Source organism: Pezoporus occidentalis, unplaced genomic scaffold, assembly GCF_034315485.1.
Source record: "Pezoporus occidentalis ecotype Australia unplaced genomic scaffold, CSIRO_AGI_Poc_V1 ctg43, whole genome shotgun sequence".
NCBI lineage: Eukaryota > Metazoa > Chordata > Aves > Psittaciformes > Psittacidae > Pezoporus > Pezoporus occidentalis.
The window spans coordinates 258330-275791 of record NW_026915758.1 but is presented as its reverse complement, the minus strand read 5'-3'; the positions used below and the strand labels follow the sequence as shown (position 1 = coordinate 275791).

Here is a 17462-nt window from a genome sequence, read left to right as displayed (position 1 = left end):
TTTCCTGTTGTGGTTCAGAATGGAAAATGTAACAGCACTGATGCATAGAAACACTTGAATCTTCTTACTCTATCCCACCTCTCTCAGCATAAATCTGCCATGTGGGATCACAAAACCAGAGTTTATTCTGTTGCATCTCACAGTCACAACAGTCTGAGGGCTACTTGCTCTGTGGAAGCTCATCCATTTTGAAGGCTCACTATTATTTTCTGCTTGGACAAATCAGACACATCATTTTGTGTTTTGAAATTACTGCTGCTGCCAGTGTGAGGAAATAGCCCGTGTGGGGATGCCAAGTCCAGACGGGAATGCTGCGGGATCATGGGCAGACACTCAAGGCCCTGCTGCTCTACCTTGATAGCCGGTATCCTTGTGTACAGAGCCCGGAGGATATCTGGGTTGTTGGTAGATGCAACTTGAAATAAGCATGTGCAGGCTATGGAACACAGGAAATTCCCCTGGCCCCACACTTTGTTTGATGATAAATCCTAGCAAACATTGTGGCAAACCCCTCAGTGCAAAACTGCACCACAGGGAGAAATGAGGCTTTTTATTTTTCCCTATTTAGCAAGGCTTTTCCCTTTTTGTGTAAGAAGCTTTAATATTAAAATCTTACCTAAACCACCTAACTTTAGTGTCTTGCATAGCAACTGCAGCCTGGGAGGTACAATCAGGTCCTTTTCAGATTCCCATGTAATAAGCTACTAAACAACAGCAAATAAAATGAAAATGAGCCGTTTAATTCATAAGTTCTTCATCTCTGTCAGGGCTGATGTTTTTTAATATTGCCATCCCCAGTCATTCTATTATCAGAGGTAAAACCAGGAAGCCAAATTTCTTTTCATCATTACTCTCTCTGACTTTGAAAAGGACACCAAGTGTTCTTATACATGTAAATGTGCCTGATGGCTTTGGCTGTTCATGAGCTAAGTCCCCTGTAGTCGCTAGGATATCCCTGGGGTAACCTTAATACAAATGTAGGTAGCAGAGTGAGTTTTTGTCTTTGTCCAGCTGTGCAGGCACACATCTGCTGTTCTCAGGCTTACTGCCAATCATCACAGCTCTTACAGTTCATTTCTCCTTGTAGGAGAAGAAAGCACCCAAGACAATCTCCTGCCAAGAGAAAGCAGAGCAATCATGCAAAGATGGAGTACTGCCACTATTTCTGTTACTTATTTTTTAATCTATCTGACGTTACTGGCACAGTGGCAGGCATAGCAAGTAGGTTGGAGATGAAAAAGCATGCAAAAATTACATTAAACATTGTGTTGTAGCTAAATTTGCTGAACGCCCATTTGCCCTTGCTCCACATTATATCATTCAAACTAGACAAAAAGACTCTAGAGGGTACTGCCAGATTCGCCCCTCCTGCCTCTCCCCATCCTCCAAGGTCGTTTTAAACAGGCCAGGAAAGTGCGCTAGAAGATACTGCAGGGAACAATCCTGCTTTGGCAGGAAAATGCACTGTAAAAATCTACCTGCTCATTTCCACCTCCAGTTTCTGTGATCCAGATGACTGGCAAAACCCCTTGGCATATTTGTTTTGGTAGCGTGTAAATACTGGGTCTGCATGCTCAGGCGATGCCGCCTGTCCATACTGCGGGTGAGAGCAATATGTGCAGCTGGCATTTCCCAAGTTATGTTTGTTTGCCTGTTAAGTCCAACTTGGAAATGCAAAGGAGCGCAAAGAAGGGTTAAACTGATAAAGCCCATCATCTGGTAGCACAAAAATGGGAGGCTTTATAGATGAGCACCCAGGGGTTTATTACTGGAAGACATAACTTATCAAAGAAAATAGTTCTAATGAACAGTTTTGTCCTTATTTCCCCAAGCACCTGTCATCCAGCTTGGCTTTATCACAATGAAATAACAATTGGCCGCACCACTCCTTTACTATTTTCATTCGAGTTTCTCTGAAGTGATTCTTCAGTGAGGGATTTCCAAAAGCAAGATTCTAACAGGATGAAAAAAATAATTACAGCATCTTTTGAAAGGTTGCCTTCTTGCATCAAATGTAGGTTGTGAGGCAGCTCAGTGATGGGGGGGTGCTCCTGAGGGTGCTCCTCCAACTGCTTGCGTGAGGTTGTCCTGCAAATGCCCCAGCCAGTCAGGAGCTCCTTCCCAAGCAAAACTCCTGGCCAGTGGCTCCCCCCAGAGAAGTGCCATCTGCCTCCAGGACAGTGTGGATATGACCAGGGTGACCATGTCCACAGCCCACAGCCAGAAGACATGCTTTTACTGTCACTGCCTGCAGTGGAGGCACATCCTGGCTCTTACGACAGAGGCAGATCAAAGCCTCTCAGACCCACACAAGCTTCTCACCAGACAGATGTCCTGAAAGCGGCTGGAGCAATTGTCTGCCTTCAAGGATACTGCCAGCTCTTTCCATCCCAACAACCATGACAGGTATCAGGAGACCAACAGGGAAAGAGTGGGATGAAGCCTTAATCCTTGCCAGCAGTTTCTTTCTTTGTTCTTTTTGGTGCTGGGCTGCCCACATCAAGCTGATGAACTGCTCAAAAAAGGTAAATATCACTTTAATCTCTTCCTTGAGTTAATCATGCCAAACCACAGGAAGGCAGGTAATAATTCAAGATTAGCAATAGCCTCATAAAGCTCACATTATTATGGCAGATATTAAAGAACAGCAGCATGCCACACAACTCAAACACTTTAGCTTCCACCTAATCCCTTGGTGCTTAAACCCCAGACAGCAGAAGGAATTTCACGTAGGATCTTCAAATCCAGCATAGCTGGAATGATGCAGATGAATCTGATTCAATCCATCTTTGTTTCTTACTCCTCAGTGTGGAAATAGAATGAAAAGCAGAAAGAAAAATCAAACAAAAGATGAGATGCCAGAGCAACTATGGATTTAAGTTTGCGAAGGTCCATGCAAGGTCATCATGTATTACAGATAGGCTTAACAACATACACTATCAAAAGAAGAACTTTAAATAAGCCGGAAACACCCAGTGGGCCCAATTTTACAAATGCTTTCATAGAACCACAGAATCAGTTAGGTTGGAAAACACTCTTAAGATCATCAAGACCAACCCTTAACCCAGCACTGTCAAGTCTACCACTAAACCATCTCTGATGCTTTTAAATACCCCCAGGGATGGTGACTCCATCACTTCCCTGTGCAGCCTGTTCCAACTCTTGACAACCTTTTGGTGAAGACATTTTTCCTAATATCCAATCTAAATCTCCCCGGCACAGCTGAGGCCATGTCTTCTTATCGCTTGTTACTTGGGAGAAGAGACCGACCCCCACCTCTCCATCCTTCTTTCAGGTAGGATGAATACAGTATTTCACAGGACATTAAGTTCTCACAGCAGTATACTCAAGTATGCATTTAAGCACTTAACATGAAAAAGTAACTACCTACATTCTCTGCTACATTCTTTGAAGAGGAGAGCAGCACTGGGATGCTGCAGTGGGAAGAGCAGCCTCCCCAGACTCATTGCAGGAATGAATATGTGGCTTCTTTTAATTTCAGATTGTTTGTGAGCAGCTGACAACTTTCTACAGGCCATCCTTCCTTGCTTCCCAGGGGATCTCTATAACCTAGGAACTGCATGTTATCAAGCAGTAGGACTCAAAATCATCTGAAATCTTGGCGGTGTTTCTTTGGTTGGATATCTATTGGGGTTGCACCATCCTGTATCTAGTTACAACTGGAAGCGTGCAATTCTTGAAGAAAGAAGTTTGGTATAAATGTCTCATTCGGTCCTTGTTGTGTGTTCCCCAATAACTGTTGAATTGAGAATGATTTTCAGTATTTATGCAATTTATCATAGGATAATATAAAAAATGCTAGAGGGCTGAAAGAGAGACGCAGCTGTGGGTACTTCTCATAAGTACTCACTGACCATACAATGTCCATGAGTTTCCAAGCACAGGCAGCTCCTGACAGAAACATTTGAGAGCTGTGCTGAGCAGGGTGCAGTGAGGACACCCACCCAAGAGTCACCCCAAACTGAGGCAGGGTGCTTGCATCCACCAAGCCCCATCGAACCAAGACATCCCTGCAAGGAATCAGTGGCTGCAGGTCTCATCTCACAACCTATCCGCTGCAGGATGCAGGGTGGTGCTGTGCCAAGGAAAACGTGCTGCTGTTGGAGCGACCATGTTAAAAATGAAAGTGGAATTAAGTGCCATAAACTGCCTCCTCTTGCCAGATGTCAGACCCAAGGGTTGTAAATCACGGAGGAGGCTTCAAGTAGGTATTTGCACAGTTGTCACCTATTCCTGGGCTGCGGGTGGTGGTGTCACCCATGCCACCTCCTCCCTGGCAGAGTAGCTGGTAAGGCACAGTGACAGCCACAGCAGGGAAGGGATTACAGGGAAATCATGGGGATTACTCACATGTAATCATCTGCAAGGAGAACCCAGTTTCAAGTATGTGAAGTTGGCAACAACGATGGTGGTTGCATACAGTTTTCCATTATATGTTCCTGGTCAAGCTGCTTCTAGTTTTAACTTCAGATTCTTTAGTTTCCACACTTGTTCTTTGCCTTGGGCTGACATTTATTTTTTAAGCTGGCAAAATGGTTGAACTATTTCTGAAAGACCTTGGAGAAAATGGTATTACTGGGTAACATTTTAATCTATTTGCATCTATGTATTCAGTTTCAATGGATTCAAGCTTTTGAGTACATGTGAAAGGGTTTGGTGTTTTCTTCTCTTTTTTTTCTGTCCTTATAAGAATCTGTTGGCCCCAGTGCAAATAAGTTTTGAAAAACTGCTGCTTTGGCAGTGGTGGGCTTTTTCTGTTTGCTCCTATCCCTCCTTGTGTCCCAAGGTTTGTCGCTAAGATCTTAAAGTATCTTTTTCCAGGTGTGGCCTTGGTTTCAGGTCGGAATAGTTCTTACCTAGTGCCTGCGCTCAGTGTGCTCACTTAGTCTCCTGTAAGTGGAGGCAGACTGAAAGCTACCGATAAGGCACAGTGGCAACTATATTAAATTCGCCATACGTTTTTGATTGGAATACGTGCTGGGCAGGATCTGGGGAGGGAGATGGGAGAGAGATATCCTAACAGCAAGATTCACTTCTTTGTGCTGCAGGCCATATTTCTGAGCAACGCTTCCAATTATCTCCCTCGGGAGGCAGATTAGCATCAAGCCCTAAACCCGCTCCATTTTGTGGTGGGGTGCGCGGGCACGCTGGGCAAGCTCGTGTCTCGCACAGAGCCGCGACCGCCTGGCTGCAGCCGGACGGGACTACACCGACCGCGGACTCAGCCGTGGGTACCGAATTCACTTGCATCGCTGACAGACCTGGTGGGGACACCGGTGGGGTGGGAGGGGGCACCGCGAGTGGCAGGGGGCTCAGCGGGGCTGCCGTGCTCGTGTCCACCGGCCGGAGCGTCCTCCCCGCTCACCGAACGCTCGCCACCTTCAGCCGCGCTGAGGATGCGCGCAGGGCCTGGCGTGAGCCGCTGCCGCGGGAGTTCTGCGGCTCCATCGTTTCCTTGTTTGCTTTAGGGTTAGAATTAAAAAAACAAACATATATAAAGAAAAGAAAAATCCAAACTTTTTCCACCCGCCCCCCATGCCGGCAGGGACGGCAGCGAGCGCCGCCGGGGCGGGCGCACCCTCCGCAAGCGCGGAGTCCCGCGGAGCCACCTCTCCGCGCTGCCCCGCGGTCCCCGCACTTCCTGCCCGCCGGCGGCAGCGGCGGCAGCCCGGAGAGGCGGGCAGGGCGATACCAAGTAGCCCGGCTGGGCGGGAGCGGCCGCGGGCGGGGCGGCTCTGCGCGGGGCTCGGCGCTACGCACGCCGCGGGGCGGCCGCGGACCAGCGGCGCGGTGCGGTGCGCTCCGCCCTCCCCCTCCCCGCGGCTCGCCCGCTGCCCCGCTGGGGAAGTTGAGCTCCGTCCCTCGCTCTCCCCGGTCCCTCGGCGACGGCTCCTTCCTCCCCCTCCCTCCAATGCGCCTCCCGCTCATTTCCTCTTTTCCTCCCCGCTCGCCGCCGCTCCGCAGGCGCGCGGCTCGCCCGGGCGCCGCCGCGGAGTTGTAGCTCCCAGGAAGCCGCCGCGCAGCCGCCGCGTTCAGGCCGCCGCGGGACCCTGCTCTGACAGCCGGGTAAGGGGCTGAGGCTGCCCCGCCGCCGCCCGCGGAGCGGCGCGGAAACTTTGGCGGGGCGGCGGGAGACCGCGCTGCCCTCCCTGCCGCGGGGACTGTAGGAGAGCAGCGGTGGGGAGTGGGGTGAGGGGGCTTTAACCGGCTTTTGCAGGGGTATGTTTGCGGAGCGAGGGTGGGAAGGATCCCGGCTGGATTGCGGGTGCGGAGCGCTCCGCGCATCTCTTACTCCCCCGCGGCGAGCGGAGCGGGGCGGGGCGCTCCGGGAGCCCCCTTAGAGAAGCCCGGGGACGCGGAGCGGGACCCCCAGGCCCCGCTGCCCTGAGCCTGCGGTGGTAGCGCCCGCCGCGCCCCGAGCCGTGGGAGCGCCGCCGCTTTCCCCTTCCCTCGGAAAAAACGCGTATGTGCGTATCTGTGCGTTTTTCTCTATATGTTTGTGTGTGTATGTCTGTCTGTACGCATATATACACGTGTGTGTTTATACACATGCAGCCCGCGTGTGTATCTGGGGTGTGTGTGCGAGTTTCGCTGATGATGAAGGGGGTTACGCAGCTAAGCTATATGGTGGTTAATGGTTTACCCGGCGAAGTTCCCGCCGCATGAATGTTTCAGGGCGTTTTGAGTCAACTCCGTGAGAGCCGGACTTCTACTTGCCACCCTCCCAAACAACCTCTAAAAATGCTGGCGTTTGCCTCTGGTGAGTAGGATTTTTTGGCTGTCATCCCCTGGGAGATGTCTGGGGTGCACTGGAAGCCAGATGACTGCAGCTGAGGTCACCCCGGTTCCCTGAACCTGTGTCTGCCAGCCATGGTTTGCATCTGGCTGCCGGGGGACCTGCAGGAGTGCGGGGGTCCAGCGTGCAATAGCTGCTGGGGTACCGAGAATCACAAGAAATAGGGGATAAAACAAGGCAAGTGTATTTACAAGTAAGTTTCCATGCAATAAGTTCCTGCTCAGTTTGAGAAAAGGTCACGTAATGCATCATCTGGAGCAAAGGACTGACTGGGAACAGCAGCTGGGTGTTCAGTAGGCCTGTGTCTTCTGCTTGCAGCTGGGTAATTTATACCTTTATGACAAAACCCTGCTTTTTTTTCACAGGAATACTTAGTGACAAGCACTGGAACTTGAGTGTTACCCTGTAATCCCATTCACGAGTGAAAATCTGGAGGGGAGATCATATTTTCTCTGTGGGGAAAAGAAAGAAAGGATCAACTACTCCCTCCCCAAAATACTCCCCAGTTTTCCCAGTAGGAGCAGTTTGTTGCAGCTTCAGGTTCAAAAGCTCTTCTTGCCTGAGGTGAAACTGCAGCAAAGACCAAAGGGTTATTTCAGCAGCCCACTGGCATGAGAGTGCTGGCCTGCATGGGGTCCCACCAGCATCATCCGGTGCTTTCCGTGGCAGCCAGAGAGCAGAGCTGGAGAGGAGCACTCTCTGGGGCCAAATACCCATCTCGGTCCTGGTCCCTCAACTCTTCTCAGGTGCTTGGATCAGGAGCCCTTCTATTCGGGTGAAAGATCTTACAACTGCGTGTGTTTGATTTCAGATAGTGTGGTGAGGCTTGGGGGACAGGGCACATCATCTCCCCCTCATCTTCCCTTTGGTCAGGTGAGGAGCTGCTGGCTAGCTAGCCAGACACATTGTTTTTTCCTGATACCTGTTTTTTGTTTATCTTTGTTTCTTGCCTTGAATTTTGGATTTCTGTGTGTAGAGGAGAAAGTGTAGGAAACTGGGAAGGAAAAAAAGCGTGTGCTGGTATAGAGTAGCTGTCGCAATGCTGGCAGCAGCTCAGCTGAGGAGTCAGCTATGCTGGCAAAAAAAGTGTGTTGTGTTGGCACAGCTTAGTGCATTCAGGGAATTGCAAGGGTGAGGAGAGTTCTGTGAGCTGCAGGAGTGGGGTTTGCTTTTGCAGCTGGATGCTTGCACGAGCAAGAACTTGTGTAAGGGTAGACAAGCCTCTTGCGTTCTCAACTCAGGCTGTCTCTGTGCAGGCACAGGCAATGCTTTGCTTGCAGCTGGCACTGCGGTGCCTCCTCTGCCACCCGAGCGCATGGGCATGGCAATAACGTGAGCCAGTTGTTGGGAGACTATGGTAGAGATTACTTGGTAGCCTAAGCAACATTAAACTTGGATTATGGCTCTGCAAAAGAACAAAAAAGCAAAAGAGGAAAAAAAAAAGAGAAAGCATGTGATTTGTGATTAGAAATGGTTGCAATTAAAAATACTCATGAAATGTGATTTATTTTTCTGTCCAAGCACGACAGTATTCTTCTGAGTGTCAGTTACTTTGATGTGAGACAAGAATGCTGGTGGATGAAGGGGGCAGTTGTGAATTAAATGTTGGGTATATTTTTGGGTTTTTTTCCTTGCTTTTCATGATGTGAATCTGTAGGGAATGAGGTTGTGCTGTCTGCATGTGCAAGATGCGCTGGTACGGGAAGAGGATCTCACACTTTTCCAGAGAACTGCTGGTCTTTCTTTCAAGCATGACTTTTGGGGCAGATCCAGTAACAAATGCAATATGTTTTCCAGTGAGTGGAAGAAAAACAGGCTTTTTTAAAAAAAGTAAATGTGTTTTTCCTCATGTTCCTAGGATGCTTCCCATAATGTCTGTATGTGGGATCAGTTTCTTTGCTGTCTGTATTAGAAAATAGTGTGTGTCCAACTTCAGTATCTTCAGTATCTTAACTCAGACTGAAGCTAAATTTCTTTCATCAAGAAGTGAGTTATCTTAGCTCATGTTTACTGTATTACTGTGTTGTGCTCTTGCAAAATTGTTGGGGCTTAGCCTTAATGAGCAGGAAATGTCTTAAATCAATACTTGAAATTTCTGTTCCAATAATCCTTCACCATCCTGAGAGGATAACAAATGCAAACAGTTATCTTCAGTTCGTCAGCCTTTAGCTGTATAAAAGCTGTATAAAACCTGCTAATTAACCCATTGATTTCTGCATTTCTGGACTTCCCCAGATAAGTATCTTCTGCCTATTGTCATGCTCCAATAGCAAAGTAATTGTGAAACCTTCAACAGTGAGGGCATATAATTCATGAAGGAGCTCCTTACCTTACCTCCAGAGTCTTTTCAGTGGATAGGAGAGAACATTCTTCAGCTGAACCTCCTGGAAATGTGACCTTTCAGGAATTTCAGTGTTATATTGCTTAATGACTGGGAGACTCAGACTGCGGGATGAATTATTCATTCTCCTCCACTGATTGCACTGGAATTTGAAGGCAGGAGTGGATCCATCTTATAATCTAAGAAATATTACAGTTCTTCTGGATTGCACTGCATGAAATACTCCTTTGTTGAGAAATACTGCTTATAATTCACAGAGTAGATGTGTGAATACCACAGTGGAAGAGATGGCAGTGGTACTGTGACTGTTTCAGTGTTTCTTGTCCTCTAGGTGTGTATCTTTTAAAAGTCAAAGAAAGCAGCAAGTAGTTTAAGGAAGTCTCCCTGGTGATCTATGCTAGTTGAGATACCGTGGAAACCCTCACCGGCAGCATTCCATGCAAAAGATGCTGGCTACAACCTGGTCAGTTTTCCTCTTCTCTTGCATGCCACGTGTTTCCTGATGATCAAACTGCCTGTGGCAAGCAACACAATCTACTTGAAATCTGGCTGGGGAAAAAAGCACAAGTAACAAAACTTAGACATAGCTATAGTACATATGGTTCATGGTCCAGCCTTTGAGACCTTCTGCCAGGTTTTTTTGTGACATTTACAAAAATGTTTTACCCTTATTTTCTATTTCTGCACTCTATTTTCAAGGGAGATCAGGCTGCCTAAATGGGAAAGGGTGCAGCTGTGTAAATGCATATTTAACAGCTGGGGGTGGGAAGAGAAGGATGCTTGCTAGTGTTGCAGTTCCTGAAATCCTGATGTAGTCAGATGGGTGTTCTGAGCTGGTGGTATCCCTTTAAATATTCACTTGGGTTGGAAAATACTGGATTAGGGTAACAGGGGCACCTGAAGACTTCAAGGGTGGAAGGCACAGCTTGCACCTACGGAAGATGCTTGCTGTAACGAGGCGTACTGAGATCCTGACACGCTTGCCAAGAGCAACAGCTAAACTTGGGCATCTGGTTTAGCAATTAAAGTATGTTTTTGTTTTGGACAATGGGTTTATCGTAATGAATTAACCGGACTGGTCAGAGTGGCAGAGGTGTTTGTTTTTGATTTCCCAACCATGCAGCATGGCAGCATCAGGAACGTACTTCCCACCCATGGAAGTGCAAGAAGCATTTCATCCTGAGTTCCCCCGAGGAGAAGGGAGCACTCAAGTGTACCTTCTGGTGTGCAAACCTCAAATTCTTGTAATGTCTTGAAAATACAAGCATATGATGGATGGTATAGCTTGGCCATGGGATAAGGAAATACATTATGCTGAGGCTTGAAAGTTGGCACATCTCATGCAAAGTCATTTTAGAATAGGCAGGGGTGGCGGCAAGTGGGAGGAGAAGGAAAAGAGATGCCTTCAGGGAGGCAGGAGCCAGCACACAGGCGTGCTGCAAGGCTTCCTCACTGCTTCTTGTTCGGCTCTGCTCCACAAAGGCTGGTGTGTCTGTGCAGAAGGGATGCTTTGCCTTGCTTGCAGGTAGCAGGGTTTTTTCCTTTCCCCGTTTCTTTTTTTCCTTCCTTTCTAAAGGGCACTTTGCACATGATGCTCTGTTCTTGGCATCTCACCCATGGTGTGAGGGGAGAAAGCTCACTGCTTTTGGCCATCTTGCAGATAGCCGCTGTCAACACCAGTTAGCATTTGCAGGGCATCCTTTTCTTTTTCTCTTTAGTGAAGCTTTTATTTAACTGGTAAATGGTGTTTCTCCAAAGACTGCTCATTGTCTTTCTTTAAGCTTACCTGAGGAGAAGCAGACTTCCCTTTGGAGGAGAGTTTGGGGCTAGTTGATGCTAGCTGCTTGTGCGTGAGAGGGGAGTGGGATTTACAAAGGAGGACCTGTGGATACATCACCATCAGCACTGACTTTAATCATGAAATGTGTGTTCAAAAGAAAGCAGGTGTACTTTGCAGTGCTTTGGAAAGGGTCTAGAAGTAACATCTGTTACGTGCGTTAGAAGATGCTTGAAAACCATGTACCCCCTTCACCAGAGCTGAAGGGAAGGCAGCAGCTCGAAACGTAGGCCTGGAAGCACAGGCCTGTCAGGAGCTGCCTGGCCGGTGGGTATCGCAGGCAGCTGCCTTTCCTAGTCCTGCAGTGGTCAGAGCACCATCCTGGAACGAGCTGGGGCTTCTGCTGTTCCTTCCAGTTTCCAGTTCGGGTTTCTTCTTTGATGGTCAGTACCCCTGTGTCTTGTGTGGCCTCTCTCCTCTCCCTGGTGTCTGTCTTGTAAAGCTCTTGTGCCAAGAGAGCTGGAGTTGCTGTGCAGGGGAGAGGGGAGAAGAAAGCAGACTCAGCGTAGAAGGCCCTCTGTGATTAGACACTACTTTGAATTTTGCTAGGCTGAGTTCTGCTGCTCCTGAGCTCATGTATGTCAGCTTTGCTTCAGAGGGATTCTGGGGGACTTTCTAGAAAATGGATGCTTGTCTGTGTAAGAGTTTAGTAAAGGAGGCACTTACACAAAATAAACGGGTTGGAATGCAGGTGTTTGTCAGTCACCTTTTCATGACCAGTCTCTGGAAGCCAGAACCATTTAAATGGGAATAAGCATGTGCCTCTCTCCTGGCTTTGCACAATGAAACCTGCTGATGGCTACATCCAGTGGTGGGTGGCAGGCCAGGCCTGTCCCTGCTTAAACAGCCTGATTAACCTAAATCCCATGGAAAATGATTCCCCTTGGCTCAGTTAGGTCTGGTGTGAAGCAAACCCACTGAAATCAGTTGTGGGAAACCGTTTCAGTTGGCTCCCTTGCCATTGGTAATGTATCAGCTGGGTTTTTTTCTGGGTGCTGTTCCCTCAGTGATGGCTGTGCCCACTTCTCAGGTTGTCAGGGCAGGAGTTTGGTCTTTGCATGTGTGCCTGTCTCCCCAGGGAGCACCATGTGAGCCTGGGGCTGCTGTGCTCCTCCACACTGGCCTCACCCCAGCAGCAGCAGCTCTTCCTCAGCCATTCTGGGGCTCTTCTGAGGTTTTTAGGAGATGTACCAAAGGATCTATATTTTTTAATGGAAATTGGATTTCATTCCAGCTCTGGGTAATTTGAGCTGTGGTAGCAGTCTGAAAGCAAATGAGAATGAGCTCTGTAGACTGCAGCCACAACTTTTTGTTCTGCCTGCGTTATACTTCTTAAATTGACATTCATTCCTAAATCTGTCCCTGAAGTCCTGTTACTAAGAGCTGTATTTTTCCTGAGAGATACTCAAAGTGAGGGAAGACCACCCTTCATTTTTAATTCATCCTCTAGCTCTCCTCTCCCATCTCCTTAAGGATGCCCTGAGCCTGCACACTTACTTGCTCAGCCAGGCTTGTCTGGTGGGAAACCGCCTGATGCTGGTGGCCCTTTGCAAAGAAACAAAAAGTGTCTTGTCCTGTTCAGATCACAGCAACCCCCCAAAGCAGCTTGCATAGGAGGAATCTGTGACTCCAGTAATGTCTCCCTGCTAGCCAGGAGGAGGAGAGGGGTCTTTGAAGCAGAGAAAATCCCATCGCTGACACCTGCCAAGGTACTGCTGATCAGCCGGAATGGAGAACCAAAGCAGTTGCTGTGCCTGTCACAGGAGGGGGTCTCTGTTCTGACAGAATGGCTTACTGCACATGGGTTTTGCCAGATCTGAGCTTCTCAGCCACACTGACTGTGATTTCTCCTCTCTCAGACCTGCTGCTTGCCGGTGTCTTTCATCACCCCCGATGGTGACTGTTGGCAGGCTTTTGGAAGGTGTGTGCTGCAGCTTTCCAGAAGTCCTGTCCCTTAAGAAAGGCAAGCTGTTACGAACTGACAGCACCAGAAACAAGTCAATGTACTGAGTGCTTGGTTTATGAGTGTAATTCAGAAAGCATAGGTTGTAAGTGAATGTGCCCTTGCTGGCCATTTCCACAGCTCTGGCTTGTTGCAAGACACAATCAAGGATATTCTTCTTAGCTTAGCTGTTATTTTCTGGGGACTGAGAGCTTCACAGCCAGCCCTTGGCTATTCCTTGTGTTGGGACATTTAGAGCTAGGTGCAATCTGCATCTTGGTTCCAAGCTTTGTTTTCAGATGCTTGGTGCCCATGGCAGGTGCTGGGGTTTTGTATTCCTCATTAATGGCCTTGATAGCTTTTTATGCTTAGTGGGGAGGCATGTCTCTAACAGAAGTGCTCTGCCACACTTGCTCCGTCTCACACAAGCACTGCAGGAATGTTTTTGGGGAAATTTTAATATTCTTGACTTGTATGCATGCAAAAGGCTGGGCTGAGTATGGAATATTAATGACTGCTCAGGGGCTTGTAAGGAGCATGCCTCCTGGTGTAGCTGTCATTAGACAGGAAGGTGAACTGTCTGCGGCTTTTAAGTACCATGAGGGGTTGGGTCAGTGTTGTGCCTCCTGATACCCATGCAAGCACACTTGCTGTCCTGTGCCCAGTGTTTGGGTGGACTCCAATGTGAGGAGGATGGGGAGGCACTGGGGAGAGTGGTGCTGCAGGCTGAGCTGCTCAGCCTGGCCACCACTGCTGCCTCTGTCTGTGGCAGTGTTTGTGACATCATTGTGCCAGGTTCTGCGGCTCTGGCTGGAGCCCGTGGCTCAGTGTGCTGCGAGGTTTGCAGGGTGCTCACTTGCCATTGCTTGTCTCCTCTCCTCCACCATCTCACCCTGCTGTCCATGTCAAGCTGTGGAGATGCCAGCCTCCATTTAAACCCATTTCTAAATGTCAGTCAGCAGTAGGAGAGGGAAAAATCCCTAACCAAAGTATCAGTGGTGACAGATCCTGAAGCATAGACTTCAAGGTGGTCACCCATCAGTCTTCTCCAGGTGCCCGGTTTTACGCAGATCGTGTGGCTCCCACCAAGTAAAAAGAGGAGGGGACTTCAGTGGGACAGCCCGTGCCAAGGTAAGCTGTGGGCTGCGGGAGGCTGTTCTGACAGACCCAGGAAGACCCATCAGCCTGGAAAAATCTTTTATCACACGAGGTTGATACTTTAGAGCCTCTAAAGCCATGATGGATGTGTGCAGGAAGTTTTTGCTCTTGATGTTGCTTTTCCAGCTCTGTGGAGGTTAACAAGACACTGGTGTGTCTGGTTTTTGCTTTGCTTTCAAGGTGGTTTTCCCCTTGTAATTATAAAGATGAGAATGTGTAATTATTTTTAAATGAATAAATGATCTGCCCAGGGGCACTAGTTTGTGATAAGCTCAGTTTAAATGCGGCTGCATATTCTGTGGCTGGAATGCATTTGTTATGTAGCGTAAAAGAGCCTCAATATGCAGAGAGGGTTAAGGTTATATGAGGCACCTTGTCTGTGCCATAACAATGTTTATCACTGTAATTTCGTTTTTGAGTAAATTTAGGCTTCATTCAGTCCTTGGAAAGTTTTTGAACTCTTTCAGCTACTCAGTTATGTGCTTCCACTGGGTATCTTAGCTGGTACAAATTGAGAATCTCCTTTGGTAGTTAACACTACGTCCTGCATAGCTGTGCAGAAGATCTTATTTTAGCAGATACCTCCCTTCCCATATCCTTCCTTATTCACTCTGTCCCTCCCAAATCATTATTGTGTAACTTGAATGTAATGTTTAGTTTAGAGCATCCTGTGAAGTAGAGAAATGCAACTGAAAAGGAGGCTAAAAAGGGAAAGAGGGAAACTTCCTGGACAATGAATGTGTAATGACATAATTTAGTTAACTGTACTGAAAAAAAAGTTTAAAGGAGGAAATAGAGTAAATAAGTGGCACTGTTCTGTCCCCAACTGCATGTATCCTTTTAACCTGAAGGCTGACTGTTTACAGCTCAGACCAGGCAGTATGTGGCATTTGTAAATAGTGGGTTTGGAAGAAAACCTGACAAAAAACAACCCTGCAATTCAATAATGGGAAAATTTTTAGGTGAAAATAATTCATCTTGTTCTCTCACCTGAAATTATATTAAAGAAAATGTAATTCTTTTAGTCAGTAGAGTGTTTGAATTTCCATGCCTTCCCTTCTTTCACGCAACTTCTAGGGAAATTTAGTGCAGTATGTGAGCTTACTTTAGCAATCAATTCTGTGGTAACATCAACTTCCCCAGCTTGGCTTCTAGTCTTAGCCCTAGTGCTGTCTTGAAAAAGCCTTTGCTTACCCTTGGATTTGTAAAGCTTCTTTACATTGTTGTGGTTTCCTTTTCGTTGTTTCTGTGGAACCCAAGTTTGGGGTGTGTTTAATAAGCCAGAGAGCTTTGCTTGTGTAAAACTGTGCTAAGGTCTGCAGATATTAATTACTCATTGAATTGGGTGGAGGAGATGTTTAGACACCTTCCTCATCTCTCTGAAGAGAGCACGATATGGGCATCCTCAGTGGCCAAATGTTATCATCCAGCTTGTGAGAGGGTCTATTAGGAGGGACTGGAGCCAAACCTAGGTGTAGTACAAAAATGCAGTCTTCAGCTTTGCGTTGAAATGAGCAAAACTCCTCCAAAGACAGGGGAATTGTATCTGCCTTCACTGAGATGAATCTGTGGTGGCGTTGCCCATGGTATATTTCATGATATGCCTCGTTGGCATGCGGGTTTCTACTTTGCATGGGCTTCTTTCGGTTTCTGCTGGTTTCCTGGTTGTTTCCCTGAATCTGGCAGGGATAAATAATTGTTTGTGTTATGATAACACCAGCCAAAGACAAGATTCTTGTACCACACACTTCAGGCTGTTATTCAGTCAATGATTTAACCACTACCTTGCAGCTGTGTCCAATAAATAAAGCTTTAGGGATGCTCAGAGTGGGGTTTTTAGAGATGTGAAACAACCGCTAATTTGCGTTCAAGCTTTTTGGATTGTACTCCAAGAGTGTCTGTGCTGTAAAGACAACTCCAGCACAGCAGACATGGAGTGAAGATGTGCAGGCCAGCATGGAATGTTCCCTGAAATCCCACAAAATTTGAGGAGATAGATGAAAGGGTTTTGATTTAGATTAGATAGTTGGAAGAAATTCTTTACTGTGAGAGTGGTGAAGCACTGGAACAGGGTTCCCAGAGAAGCTGTGGCTGCCCCATCCCTGGCAGTGTTCAAGGCCAGGCTGGATGGCACTTTGAACAATCTGCTCTAGTGCAGGTGTCCCTGCCCATGGCAGGGGTTGGAACTGGATGAGCTTTAAGGTCTTTTCCAACCCAAACAATTCTAGGATTTCTGTGGCTTCTGTGAGCCCAACTCTGATGTCTCACAGCTAAGGTGCGTTGTTCCTGCTTGGGTGGGAGCGCAAGTCACAGTCTTCCAAGGGCTCTTAACTTACTTGGAGAGTTGACATTTAAGCACACAGGCAAACATCCTGTCATGCTCTCAGGATAGTAGACTTACCTGATAGACTTGAGCGGCAAGGGAAACCAAAGAAAAACCTTCTGCCAGGGCAGAGATTACACTATAATCCCTGCAACACCCAGCAGCCCCACTCTTCCTGGGTTTTCTGTTTTCTTTTTTTTTTATCCAATGGTACAATATCCACCCACCAATGTTTGTTCTGTCTTCTCTGCTGAGAGTTGGACCTGGCTTTGCATTTCAACCTCACTGTTACAGGTTAAATTCTCCAAGCAGTGTCAGGGTGGTTTTGTCAGCAGGGTAGGTATTAATGATGCTGCATCAGTTGTCCAGGTAGATTGCAGAAGGAGAAAGTCTGAAGGCAGAGAGGTGACAGGAGCTGAGCACCTCTGAACATGAAGGCTGCTTTACAGCGTGGGAAATCAAAGTAGCCTGGGAACCTGCCCAGTCTGTTCAGTCAATAGGTGCAGGAGGTGCTTCAAATAAGCAAACACAGCCTCCAAGGAATGTTTTGAACTCCTCCCAGGTGCTGTTTCCTGAAACTGGCATTGCTTGGTGTTTCCTTCGTGCTCTGACAGCTGCTTGGTTGCAGTCTTCCCCATAAGAAGCAGTGCTTCACTATGGTGACTGCCAGGAATCTAAAGAGTTTTGGGGCTGTGCAACCATCTCACTGCATATGTCCAGTTTAATGCATTAGGATTGAGATTCACTGTTGTTACTGTCATGGTGACAGCTGGAAGCAGGCATAGGGTGTGCTGCTGTCTGTTACCAAAGATGATGCACTTGTGGCTTGGCTGAAGGCCTGGGGCTCAAGGGAGTGACATTCAGTCTATGACTTAACCCTGTGCCTCCTGAGATGTTCCTGGGACATCAGATTCACATTGCAGTGGTTGGATTGTAATACATTTCTGGGGGTGTTGCAAGCATGTGGCTTGCAACACCCCCAGCATGAGTGCTGGCACAGCTGCATGTGCAGTCTAGATGCATCCACAAACGTAGATGTGCAAC

General features: G+C 47.6%; 1 protein-coding gene across 4 annotated transcripts in view; it reads left to right on the top strand.

Moving 5' to 3' along the window:
- The window catches only part of HPCAL1 (hippocalcin like 1), an 85792-nt gene that overhangs the window by 16665 nt on the left and 51665 nt on the right, over positions 1–17462 (top strand). Inside the window, exon 1 of one of the 4 annotated variants that reach the window (XM_062634512.1) lies at positions 5794–6087. The exons of 1 other annotated variant lie outside the window; for it this stretch is intronic. The gene's annotated coding sequence lies outside the window, so the exon portion shown is untranslated. Of the gene's footprint in view, positions 1–5793; positions 6088–6386; positions 6489–13881; positions 14069–17462 lie in introns of those variants that run through there. 2 more of the 4 variants (XM_062634514.1, XM_062634517.1) reach the window with 2 other exon arrangements.